The following is a 13,205-nucleotide window of genomic DNA, read 5'->3' as shown; positions in this document are numbered from 1 at the left end:
TGACTGTTTCGAGCTTTTCCTTCACAGCAGAGCTTCATCGAAGCTCTATGCCCATCACCAGTTCTGCTGTCTTCTTGCAGCGAGGTGTGATGCAGGAGCGTGGCAGCCCCCTCTCTGGTCTCCCGTGTCACTCCTGCCTCTAAGCCCTTGCTCTAGAACCTTCTCCACATGGCCACTCAAGAGGCCTTGTTAGAATGAGCATCAGATCATGGCACGTCTTTGCTCAAAGCCTTCCAGGGCTCCCTTCTCACTCAGGATAGATGCTGAAGTCCTCACTGTGATAGGATCTGCCCTCCCACCCCCCAGGGCCCCTCTGAGCCCATCCCCTTCCCCTCCCTCCCTCACTCCACTCTGGGGACACAGGCATCTTGGCCACTTCTCGAAGCAGGGCCTTTGCCCTTGCTGGTCTTGCCTGCAATGCCCTTCCCCAGGTATCTGCCCGGCTCCCTCTCGCTCCCATAGAAAGGAATTTTTAGGTTTTGCTGTGTCCTGCCTGGCACCTGGTGGTTGCTGAGCATGTCTTTGTGAATGAATGAGTGAATGAATGCTGGGTGCAATCTGGAGTCTTCCTGGTGAGAGACAGCCCTTAAAGCAGTATCCCTGGCACTGTCTCTTCCCCTGTTAGCCTTAGCTGTCCTGGCCTGCCCTTGCCCGTTTTGGGGACTTGCTGCTCCTGCTGCCTCTGCTGCACATGTGTCCTGGGCTGGGGGGTCCCTGCGGTTACCCCTCTCACCACTTAGCACAGACCATTGTCCTCACTGCCAGCCCGGCCTCTGACTTAATTTCCACTGGAACTTGGGTTGCACAAACAGGGGTCCCCTGGGCCTGCCCACTTGATTTCCTGCTGGGAGACCAGCAGAGGCTGTTCTCACCCTAAGTTTAGCTGAGATGTGGGGAGTGGTGGCTTCCCTGCTGGCCCATGGACAACTCTCCTTGGGGACAGCTCATGTCCTCCCCCACGAGGGAGGAAGGAGAAGAGAGGCCAGGCCGCCTCTGCATGTCTGGGTTTCTATGACGAGAAGCAGCCTCCTGGGTCTTTCCTGACGGGTGAATTCAGGCTTCATTCCTGCTGGTGCACATCATGCACATCTTCACCTTTTTGTGATTCTCTATTTTTCTCTTTCATTTTTGCATGGCTCAGTGGAAGCAGCTAATGGGGGCTCAGCAGCAAGTTCTCTCCTCTTAAAGATGGGCTGAGCCTGACCTGCAGTTGCTTGAAGAACTGGACAAGCCCTGGTGGGGCTGTTCATGCCGGTGGTGAGGGGGTCGTACAGGAGAATTTTCAGAAGGGATGCCTCCTGGCAGAGAGCGACTGAGGGGAACAGGCAGTAGCGTGACCTTGGAGTTGGGCTGTGCCACACTTGAGTTACATGGACACCACTTCTGGCTCTGTGACCCGGGGAATCAGCCTCTCTGGCCTTCAGTGTTCTCATCTGCAGTGTGGGATGGTATGGGAGTCCACTCTTGCACTGCTCTAAAGAAATACCCTAGACTGGTAATTTATAAATAAAAGAAGTTTAATTGGCTCACAGTTTGGCAGGCTGGACAGGAAGCATAGTGCCGGCATCTGCTCAGCTTCTGGGGAGGCCTCAGGAAACTTACAATCATAGTAGATGAAGGGGAAGTAGGCTTGTCTTCCGTGGCTGGGACAGGAGTAAGAGAGAGAGTGGGGAGGTGCCACGCACTTTAAACAACCAGATCTTGTGAAACTCACTGTCACAAGAGCAGCACAGAAGGGATGCCACTAACCCATTCACGAGAACCCTACCTCCATGATCCAGTCACCTCCTACCAGACCCCACCTCTAACACCAGGGATAACAATTCGACATGAGATTTGGGTGGAGACACAGATCCAAACCATATCAGATAGTAATAGCACCTAGCTTGTTCAGTTGTTAGGAGATTAATGAGAATGTGTGACCAGCACATACAGTATTAACTGGTGGCTCTTACTAAATTAAGGAAAGCCCCAGAATTAAGAGCCAGAGCCTTCCCTTTACAGCAGTGTTGAGCATCTGTGCACAGCACCTCCAAGTCCTGGGTTGGTTTGCCTCTGCCTCTCAGTGGCTCCAGCCTGACTTAGCATCCCTGAGTCCCCACTTCTTCCTTCAAGGAAAGGGGGCTGTCCTCAGGAACAGATGAAAGGACACACAGAAGAGACTCCCTGAACTCTAACACACAATACATGTGTTAGACTGTTGTTACCTATTCTTATTGATTTCATCAGCAAGCATTCCCTGTGTTCCTTCTGTGCTGGATGCTATGGGAAGTGACAGTGGCCTGGATGGAGACCTGGCCTCAAGGTGGGCCACCTGAGTGTCCTGTGATACTTTCACCTGGGTGGCTTGGCCCTTATCAGGAGGCTGCAGCAGCATCACAGTGGGAGGCCCTCTGTCTCCCGCCAGCGGGCCCCAGTCTGTTTGCTCACTCTTTTCTATCCCGGAGTTTACCTGCCCAGGCATACTGGGGGCCCAGGCCACGTTCTCCCCTCCCTGCCATGAGTCTTGATGAAGTGCTTCAGGGCTCAGCAACTTTTGGTCAGAGGTGCCCTTCTGCAGAGCCCTCTGAGTTACAGCGAGTCCCCTGCCCCTTCCTCTGCACAAGGAGGGGCTGGTCAGAGGTGCCCCTCTGGTGAGTCCTCTGAGTTACAGCGAGTCACCTGCCCCTTCCTCTGCACGAGGAGGGCTGTGTCTTCCTCTCACCTGAAGATTCTGTGCCTTTTGCTGTTCTCTGCACGACTCATGTGGGGCCTGGGATTCTCACTACACTTGATATGGGTGGGAGATGAACTTATAATCAGAAGAACACAGAGCTGGTCCCCGGGGCGAGAGGCTAGGAGTGACAGCTCAGGTGATGTGGGTTACACAGCTTTAGGCTCATTCCTCATCTGGAGTCAGCCAAGAAAATCGCATTTCACACACACGCACAGTTTTATGGCCTCTTTTGATGTTTCCTGGGTAATTTTGAATATTTAAATTTATATTTTCAATAATTTATTTTTAACCCCTCAAGTAACTGAACCTGCCACGAGAAGACGCCGCCCCCAGGTGGGAAAGGGGCTCATGAGCCGACCCATCAGGCTGAGGCCTTGTGGGATCACCTGAGAGGTGTTTTGGAGTAATTTCCTCTCCAGCTCTTTTTATTTTAAAAAATAAAAAATGTACTCTGTTAAAACAGTGACATAAGACAATGGTACAGAATGCCAGCTGTGAGGTTCACTGATGGATGAATTTAACCCATGTTTACGGAGTGTCATGTCTTCGGTGCCGGGAAAAACAGAGAGGGTGACTTAGTCTCCCTCCTCAAGGGAGGAGCTCAGAGTCAGGGGACGGGGAGGCAGACCTCCGAGGGACTCCCAGAGCCCACCCTTGAAAAGGAGAGGTGAGTTGGTGGCGGGGGGAGGTGGGTGCCAGGAGCCTTGGGAGATGGGGCCTGCAAGAAGCTTGTGATCTTTCAAAGGAGTTTCAACAGGTGACCAGACATAGATAGATGGTGGCTTTCCCTCCCAAAGCTATAGGGACCATGAGAGCCGATCATCTCATCTCTGGGTGGTTCCACTGGGACACCCCTCAGAAGACTCTTGGTTATGAACCCCAGTGTCAGCATCCCCAGCACTCATGGTTCACTGGTTCTTCCCTTGACCTTGACCTCTTCTCCTCCCGCCTGCATGGCTTAGGGCCGGGCCCTTCTCTCGGGTGGGGAGGAAAGTGAGAGAGAATGAGCCCCTGGCCCTCTGCTCTTCTCCACCAGGCCTGAGATGGGGGTCTGGGCTCCTTTCTGTGTATTTGCAATCCAAGGTCCTTTTGGGAATTCACCTGTTTGGAAGACGAATCCTATCTCCAGTTTTGCCTTTGGGTTTCTCAGCTTGGAGGCACATGTGCGCGGCAAGCTCCCGTCCCGGTTCCCCCGGGTCCTGCAGTGCGTACAGGAGCAGCCCTGGGATGGATCTTTCAAAGCACCTGCATCGCAGCCAGAACAGGGTTTTTAAAAAGTCAACTTTACAGGTATTTAAGCAGGGACTAGAGTGGATTTTATGGCCCTCTGTGTGGCAGGCAGCAGGCTTGGCTGATTCTCAGGGCGGTGGGGTGGCCCTTGCTGCAGTTCAGGTCACAGTCTGTTGCGGCTGCATTCTGTTCTTCCCAGAGAAAAGGCCAAATGTCAGGGGCCTCCTAGGTGCCTGGGAAGATGTCCAGCTGCCCAACGGACTAGTCTGACCCCGAGAGGCTGAGACCCTGTCATGGGGCTGGAGGCATCCAGGTCAAGTGGTCCACGGAGCTGGCATTTCGTTTACACTTACGTGAGGCCTTTCTTTGAGCCTCTTAGACGGTTAGTCCTGACAACATCTGGGTTGAAATACAGATGAGGTTTTAGCATAGCAAGTCCCCTGGCCCAAATATAGTCACGGTTTGCTGTTGATCCAGTTAGGAGACCTCCACTTTGGCCATACAACCTTCCCTTCTGAGCTGGGATGGTCCACCAACTTTTGGAGCCAGAGCTGGTAAGGAGACTTCCTATCTGAGGATGCCCCCTTCTCTGGACCCCCAGATCCTGACACCAAGCCAGGCCAGGCCAGGCCATTTTGGTGCTGCAGAATGTGTGGTGGGGAGTAAGAGCAAATTTCTGTTCCAGAGGCAGGGAGGGGACACAGAGCACAATCCTGGCTGATAATGTCCAGGCAGGACGGAGACCGGCTCCTTCCTCTCCTTCCCCTCACACCAGATGGCTATGGCCCTGCAAGACATCGGGGCTGTGGGCTGCTCAGGACCCTTTCCCCAGCACCCCTGCAGCACGACGCATCTAGAATGTCCAGGACGTGATTCTCCTGTGGACTCTGATGTCCACCCCCATTCCCCCTGGGGCTGAGAGAGTTCCTAGCCATGCAGATTTGTTTTACACTCAGGATGTATTTCTTGGCCAGGCATGGCTTAGGTTTTCTCATTTCTGTCTCTCTTTAAGAGAAAAAGCAGAAAAAGACATCCAAGCACTTTGCTCATGGACCACTTTCCTGCCTATGGAATCATCACCTGGCATCCTTGTTTCTGGGCTGGTAGAAACCAGATGTAACTCATTGCTCTGAGTTGGTGCGACTGCTTGAAAGGCCAGGGCAGGTGCTGATGTAGCTTTTTGGTGCAGAGTGATGCCCAGTAGGTGTCCATGGAATGAACAAATAAGCAAAGAATGAACAAGTGATGTTTAATGAATAGGGAGGAGGGGGTGCCTCTGTAGGGTGTTGGAGTTCCAGGCACAGAATCCACTGAAGGCCAGGCTCCCCTTTGTCAGAGGTGACGTCTGGATGGGCAGATTTGCCAAAGTTCTAGGGTCTGAACATAGAGGCCAGGACTTATTAAAATCTGCTCCTTTCCTTAAACTAGCACATTCTAGCTGTTATCCTGGTGCCATAGAAGGATGAAAAGTATTTCTGAGAAATCAGACAACTTCTGATGACTAAAGCTAGTCTAAAGAATGGTGTACGCACACATACACACACACACAGACACACACACAGACACACACACTCTCTCTCTCTCTCTCTTTCCTGTTGGGTGTTTTCAGGCCATTTCTGTGGCTCTGTAGACCAAATTCTAGACTCTAGTGAAAAACCCAGAGACCCAAGTTCGTGGGCTGGCAAGCTACATGTTTGGCTCATCTGAGGTCCTGGAGGGTGCAACGTCTGGGCCACCATCTGGGTTCCTGGGCTCTCCTTTCCATCCTCATCAGGCTCCTTGGTGCCTTCCTTTCCCACCTCAGGCTGCTGCTACTCCTCTCATTCCCAGATGTTTCTGTCTCTCTAGACAGGTCTGGGAGAAGGACTTCTTTGAAGTTCCTGCTTCCTTACTGACCCCAAAGACTCAAGAATGGTTCATTAAAATAATTTTGTTTGTCAAGGAGGTGGTGGGTAAAAGAGGTGGGGGTAACAAATCTGGGGAAGTTAGAGGAGTTTAAGAAATCTTGGCCGGGCATGGTGGCTCATGCCTATAGTCGCAGCACTTTGGGAGGCCAAGGCAGGAGGATGACTTGATCCCAGAAGTTTGAGGCCAGCCTGGGCGATATACCGGGACCCCATCTCTACAAAAGATTTTAAAAAATTAGCTGGGCGCAATGATGCACACCTGTAGTCCCAGCTACTTGGGAGGCCAGGGCAGGAGGATCGCTTGAGCACAGGAGGTCGAGGCTGCAGTGAACTATGATCATGCCACTGCACTCCAGCCTGGGCGACAGAGCGAGACCCTGTCTCAAAACAAAACAAAAAAATGAACAAAAGTTTACGATATGATCACCGTCCTGGTACCCTTGTTTCTTAAGCCTTATTCGAAGGATGACCTCTTTTCTTCTTAGGGAACTTCGTACTATTTATGCCTGAAGCAATCAGGGAATCAAGTGTGTTGAAAATAGAATAGAAATGGTGGTATTTGTTGAACTTTTTATTGTGCTGGGCACTTATGCCTAGTGCTTTAAAGATATAATGGGATCTAAATCTCACGAAATGCTGAGAATCAGATGCTGTTATTACCCTGGTTTCAGAGAGGAGCAATCTAAGGCTCAGACCACGTGGCAGATGTGCTGAGGAACCCAGATTTCAACCCAAGTCACCAACCCCAGCCTGGGCAGCCGCCACAGCTGCCCCTAGACCGGGCCTCAGATCCCTTGGGACTTCTGGTATAATTTTTATGTGCCTAACCTACAGGCCTGTGAGTCTTAAGTGGGTAATTTGCATGATGGGGACCTTAAGACTGGCAAAATCCTTTCCCTGGGGGGTGGTATGAGTATGCTGCGGCTGCCATAACAAAGCACCACAAACAGGATGTAAACAGCAGAAACCAACTGTCTCACAGCTCTGGAGCCCAGAAGTCCAAGCGCAAGACGTCAATAGGGCTGGGCTCTCCCGAGGCCTCTCTCCTTGGCGTGCAGACGGTGTCTTCTTGCCCTGTCCTCATGTGGCGTTTCCGCTGCGCACACGGCTCCCTGGTGTCTCTCTGTGTCCTCATCTCCTCTTCTTGTGAGGACACCAGTCATACTGGATCAGGGCCCACACTAATAGCCTCATTTTAACTTAGTCACCTCTTTAAAGACCGCCGTCTCCAAATCTAGTCACATGCCAAGGTGCTGGGAGTTAGGGCTTCAACATACGTATTTTGCGGGGGACACAGTTCAGTCTGTGACAGTTCAGTCATTTGCTTCACATAGGCGGGGTCCCCTTAGGGTGGTTGCTTTTCTGCCTGTACACGTGTCTTAGACCCCTTGGGAAAAGCACAAGCCCAGAGCTGCCAGTGCAGGCGCCTCCGAGGTGCTCACGGCCCTGCGGCCTCCTGTCCCTTGACTTGCTCCAACATTCTCTTCCGATTGCGGAAAGTTTTGAGGCCTCTTGTATAACATAAGACAAGCCTTCTGCATTGAAATTGTTCAAGAATTGGGTTCCAATTTCCCAGGAGCACGGAAAGCGTTGCCAGGAAAGCGGAGTTGCTGGCGATTTATGTCGGTTTTTCTGACATAACGAAGATTTCCCTTTGTTTTTTTGGAACCGACTGGAGCACGCTTGCCAAAAGAGCGGCCTCAGGAGGAGCAGATCATTTTCTCTTGTTCTTCCTCCTTCTTTTTTTATTCCCTCTCAATTTATTTTCAGGTCAGAGCTTCATGAGGTCGCTGAAGCTGTGAAATCTGACAGACTCACCATCTGAGCAAACAGACTGTCCAGGAACAGGTTTTATTTGGCTTGCTGAGGAGATGTGACAGTCTGGGAAAATCCTCGGTCTCTGTGTTTTGTCTTTGCCCAAAAGAGTTTGGTTCGGTTTGACAAATGTTAACCAAGCTACCCCCTCCACGCCAGGGGCGATGCCAGGCACTGAGACCCGGTCCTGCCCAGAGCAGAGCAGAGCCGCTCACCCTCGAGGGGTGCCCTGTACGACTCCACAAATACGTGTCCACCATCCTGCTGGTCGCCAGCGCGTGAAGTTGCTAATCCGTTGAAACACCTCTGTGGCTGCTGGCGAGCGGGTGTCACCCAAGCTTCCAGTGCCCATGCTGCGCTGGCCTGCATCATTCTGAGTAGTGGCGTCTGTGCCAGACCAGTTGTTAAACATTCTGAATGTCACACCTGGTGGAGGGTGTGTGGATGAGAGGGGCTCGGTTGAGTACCAAGTGTTGGGGAAGGCCTTTTGGAGGAGGTCAAGACCAGGCCAGATTTTGAGCAGGAGCTCAGCAGACAGGCCAGGGAGGAACAGGCAGATAGTCACTGTCTGCGGAGGAAACCAGCTGTGCAAAGGCCCTGAGGCAGGGAGAGCAGGGTGGGTTTGGTGTGGTGGTGGCAGAGGAGGGGGTGGGGTGGCGGGGAGAGGGGGCAGCGCCAGGGTGGAGAGAGGGGCTGGAGTAGGGGCAGTGGCAGCAGAGCAGGGGGTGGCGATGGCAGAGGAGGGAGCTGGGAAGAAGAGCAGGACTCCCTTGGGGCTGCTATTTGCTGCCAAAGGCCGTGAAGAGTGAGCAGAGGGCTTTAATTTGACAGTGTATGAGGTCCTATTATATTAAATTTTATTTTTTTGAGACCGAGTTTTGTTCTTTCGTCCAGGCTGGAGTGAAGTGGCACGATTTTGGCTCACTGCAACCTCCGCCTACCGGGTTCAAGTGATTCTCCTGCCTCAGCTTCCCGAATAGCTGGGATTATAGGCGCCTGCCACCACGCACGGCTAATTTTTGTATTTTTAGTAGAGACAGGGTTTTGCCCTGTTGACCAGGCTGGTCTCGAACTCCTGACCTCAGGCGATCCACCCGCCATGGCCTCCCAATGTGCTGGGATTACAGACCTGAGTCACCACCCCCGGCGGTCCCATTATATTTTTAAAGTATATATATTGATTTATATTCCACCTTTGTCTAGAATGGGTTTAGGTTCCTGAGACATAGATAATAAAGATTGTGTCATGAGTTATATATTTAGGGTAAATTATAAGGAAACATAGATTACAGTCAGCTAATGTAAACGTTTCTAGTGTAAAAAGTGAGGAAAAAGAAGATAAGATGAGGCAGGATCAAAGCACAGAATAAGTGACAGGGAATGGGCTGCTTAGCCAGAGGGTGAGTCTCGAGCGGCCGGTGCCAAGAAGGTTGCACAATGGCTGGGCGCCGGGGAGAGGTGTGGAGAAAGGGGCTGAGGGCTTACATGGACAGGCACGGGCTCCAATGAGCAGCCGCGCTAAGGAGGTGTGGGGTGGGGAGCCGTGGGCCCGGGTGTGGGGGCTGCAGAAGACGGAGGGTTGCAGGGCGTTCGTTTACTGCGTCTGCCTCAGCCATGAAGTCCCATAAATTGGGTGGCTTTACCCCACAGAAATGCACCCTCTCATAGTTCCCGAGGCTCGACCTCCAAGTCCAGGTACCGGCAGGGCCAGGCTCCCGCTGGGGCTCCGGGCGGATCCTTCCTCACCCCTCCTAGCGTCTGCTATTCACTGCCTGCAGCTGCTTCGCTCCCATCCCTGCTCCATCTTCACGCGGCCTCCCCCAACCTGTGCGTCTCTGTTTTCACGTGGCCTTCTTGCGAAGACGTCAGTCACATTGGATTGGGGCCCATCCTACTCCATTATGACTTCATCTTAACTAGATGACATCTGCAAAGCTCCTATTTCCAAATAAGGGCACATGCGTGGGTACAGGGGTTAGGACTTCAACATATCTTTGTGGGGAACACGGATTTATTTTTCTCACTCCCCTAACAAAATATAAACTGCAGGAGGCAGAAAATGTCTCCGACTTACTCACCGTTGTGTTCCCAGCATCTCTGGCAGGATGCTAATTGAATAACCAGTGCCCGAAAAAATGTGGTTGTTGAATTTGCTCCCACTTTCTTCACCCCCTAACAGCAGGTCAAATCCGGTGTAGAATCCCTAGTGGAAAGACAGGGACGACTCTTCGGCAACACCTCTCAGACCCGTCAGTGTGCTGAGGTACAGCTTCCCAGAGGGAGGTGTCATCTGCAGCGCTTTGCTCACCCATTTGACCAGGACACCACCCCATCTCCCTGCCCTTTATCTTAGCAGAGCATCTCTGGAGAGAATGTTCTGTGGAGCACACCTCGGGAAACACTAGTTTAGCTGCATTGCAGATTGGAGGCAGGGGCAGACTACCTTCTAGACAGAACTTTCCAACTCTTGAAAGATTTCTTCTGAAGAATTATGGCTATATCTCCTTCCCTATAGCCTCCCCTGCTCTGCCCTCTGCTTTTGGTCTTAAAGCTATTTTAGATCTGAAATACCTTCCCTGGACCTACCATTTGCATTTGGACTTAGATTATTAGACATTTTCTTCTTATAAAAACCAGCAAGTTGTACCTACAAAGTGGGAGCAAGTTCAACAACCACACTTTTTCAGGCACTGGTTGTCCGATTAGCATCCTGCCAGGGATGCTGGGAATACAGTGGTGAATAAGTTGGAGACATTTTCTGCCTCCTGCAGTTCATATTTTGTTGGGGGAGTGAGAAAAATAAATTCATGTACTAGTCTGCTCAGGCTGCTGTAACAAAATACCATAGACTGGGTGGCTTTAACAGAAGACTGGAGGCTGGGAAGTCCAAGATTAAGGCACTGGCAGGTTCGATTCCTGATGATGGCTCTGGCCTGGCTGCCAGGTGGCTGCCTTCTCATATGGTGGGAGCCTTCGCCTTCACCTCCTCCTCTTCCTCCTCCTCCTCCTCTTCCTCCTCCTTCCCTCCTCCTCTTCCTCCTCCTTCCCTCCTCCTCCTCCTCTTCCTCCTCTTTCCCTCCTCCTCTTCCTCCTCCTTCCCTCCTCCTCCTCCTCTTCCTCCTCCTTCCCTCCTCCTCTTCCTCCTCCTTCCCTCCTCCTCCTCCTCCTCCCCTCCTCCTCCTCCTTCCCTCCTCTTCTTCCTCCTCCTTCCCTCCTCCTCCTCTTCCTCCTCCTTCCCTCCTCCTCCTTCTCCTCCTCCTCTTTCTCCCCTTTCCTCCTGCTCCTCCTCCTGCTCCTTCCTCTTGTTCTTGTTCTTTTCTTCCTCTTGTTCTCTCTCTCTCTCTCACTCTTCTCCTTCCCTCCCTTTCTCCTTATGAAGCCACTAATATAATCATGAGGGCACCTACCTTCATGACTTGTCTCATATTAATTAGCTTCTGAAGATTTCACCTCCAAATACCATTGCATTGGGGGTTGGCGCTTCAACCTATTAATTTTGGGGAAATACAATTCAGTCCATAGCAGTCAGTAAAAGATAAAGCGAATTTCCCGGTGGGAAATGCTGCAGAGGAAGAAGTGCTGGGAGGAGGGTGATGGTTGGGGAGGGAGGGGTAGTCCCTGAGGAGGCAGCAGTTTAAGCTGAGATGGGAAGGGAGAGAGGAAAGTGGCCAGTGGAGGGCCAGGAAAGGAGGATTTTGGGTGAAGAGAACGGCGACAGCAAACAGATGGGAAAGAGCGAAGCGTGTCCCGGGACTGAAGGAGGTAGGGGGCTGGAGTCCAGAGACTGCAGAGCATGCTGGTACTGGAGGGTGGGGGAGGTGGTAGGAGTCCCATTCGGGGCATGGTGGGGGCTGTAGGAGGACAGAGGAGTCCATGGATGTATTCTGAGGTCCTGCTGGTCTAGGAGCTGGTTGGGTGACTCCTGCTGCCGTCCAGGCAAGACATGGCAGCCACTTAGATGAGGATCTGGAAGGGGAGAAGAAGAGAAGAGGACAGCTTGGGGATCTCCCTCAGAGTTAGAACCAACAGAGTTTGGAGGTTTTCAGCTTCAGTACCTAGGTCACAAGCAGTGCCATCTACTGAGAAGGCAAAGCCTGGGGAAAAACAGGTTTGAGGAGGCAAATAAAAAAATCTCTGTTGCACACGTTACATGTGGGATGCTCATTATACAGCCAAATGGGGAGGCCACATAGGCTGGCGGATCCTGGGCCAGGAGCTCCCAGAAGGACCTAGGCTTGAGACCTGAGTTTGTAAGTCATCAACAACATCTGGCAGGGCTCAGGCACTTAGAGGGCAGGGGAAGGAGGAGGAGATGGTGATGGGGCAGAGGAGAAGGGGGAACCAGGTGTTGCAGGAAGATGGATAGCCCATGAGGTTTCCCAGAGGGCCTGGCCACTGAGAAGCTGAGATAAGAGAATGGCGTCATTGGATTTGATGACCTAGAGGTTCAGAGTGGCCAGCAGGAAGTTTTGTAGTGAATATAGAGGAGACAAAAAAGAATGGGGATGGGAATGGAGGAAGGAGAGAGGGCTGGAGGGAGAAAGGAAGAGAAACTAATTTTGACTGGTCAATTATGTAGAAGAAAGCCCACTTTAGGAGTGAGGTCCTGGAGGAGGGGACAGGAGATGGGATCCAGGGTGCAGCTGGAGGGATTCTACTTGGAGCAGGTGGGGGTGCTTATTTCGTGGCCATAGGAGGGAAGAGAGAGGAGACAGGTGCACCTTGTTGTTGGAGTCCATGTCAGCTGATTGGAAGAATCCAGAAAAGGGAGATGGGTCTGTGGATAGGTGGAAGCCCTAGGTCAAAATATCTGACTGCAGAAAAGACCAATCAGGGAAATAATGATTTTTCTTTCAATCTGGTAAAATAGTTTTCTCCTGTCAAAGAGCAAGTGGCCTGTAAGGCATGTTTATCAATGTCCATTCCCTTACATTGTGAAAGAGTAAAGCAGTCTTAAGACTGGGTGTGAAATGGAGAAGAACGCAGGACTGGCTTAATCTTGACTGTGCCATTGGCGCTTGCTGGCAGCAGCTGAGCCTCAGGCACCCTGAGCAAGCACAAGGCAGAGAAATGAGACCTGGTGCTTACACCAGAACTGACTGGCAACTGGGAGGGGCTGAGCCTGGGATCTGGGGTCACTTGAGCTTGACCTCATACCTGTTTAGGTCCTAATTGCTTGCTTCCAGTTCAGCCCCTCTTCTCTGAGACCACCCTCTTTGAGGGGTCTTTTCTCTCTGGCCCTTTGATGCTCTACAAATCGTCTCCTTCTTTCTAGTGGTTCCCTCTTCTTCTCCCAGGGCAACAGCATCACAGGGGCATCCCTGGATCCTGGGGCTGCAGCTGTTGGCCGTGGCCCACGCTCAGGCCTTCCCACACTCAGTGTCTCATCTCAGGTGGGCTGGCTATGCACCACCCCGGGATCTACAGTGTGGGACAAGGCACACACACTTTTGATTGATAAACGGTGTGTCACTTAAAGAAGTTGAGACAGATTTTTCTGGTCCCTGGTCAACACTGACTTAGATCTAAGAAAATCT

At 51.9% G+C, this 13,205-nt stretch overlaps 1 protein-coding gene and 1 long non-coding RNA gene across 14 annotated transcripts in view; one reads left to right on the top strand and one right to left on the bottom strand.

Moving 5' to 3' along the window:
* The window catches only part of CAMTA1 (calmodulin binding transcription activator 1), a 979,133-nt gene that overhangs the window by 268,569 nt on the left and 697,359 nt on the right, over window positions 1-13,205 (top strand). The gene's annotated exons all lie outside the window — the stretch shown is intronic.
* Window positions 695-9,531, bottom strand: LOC129059846 (uncharacterized). Its single transcript, XR_008525912.1, has 3 exons — window positions 9,154-9,531; window positions 6,113-6,230; window positions 695-5,323 (listed from the first exon to the last, which is right to left on the bottom strand). It is a non-coding gene; the product is annotated as an uncharacterized LOC129059846 (long non-coding RNA).

This window comes from Pongo abelii, chromosome 1 (genome assembly GCF_028885655.2).
Source record: "Pongo abelii isolate AG06213 chromosome 1, NHGRI_mPonAbe1-v2.0_pri, whole genome shotgun sequence".
NCBI classification, from domain to species: domain Eukaryota; kingdom Metazoa; phylum Chordata; class Mammalia; order Primates; family Hominidae; genus Pongo; species Pongo abelii.
Note: the sequence above shows the minus strand (reverse complement) of the source record. Positions and strands in the feature narration are given on the sequence as shown.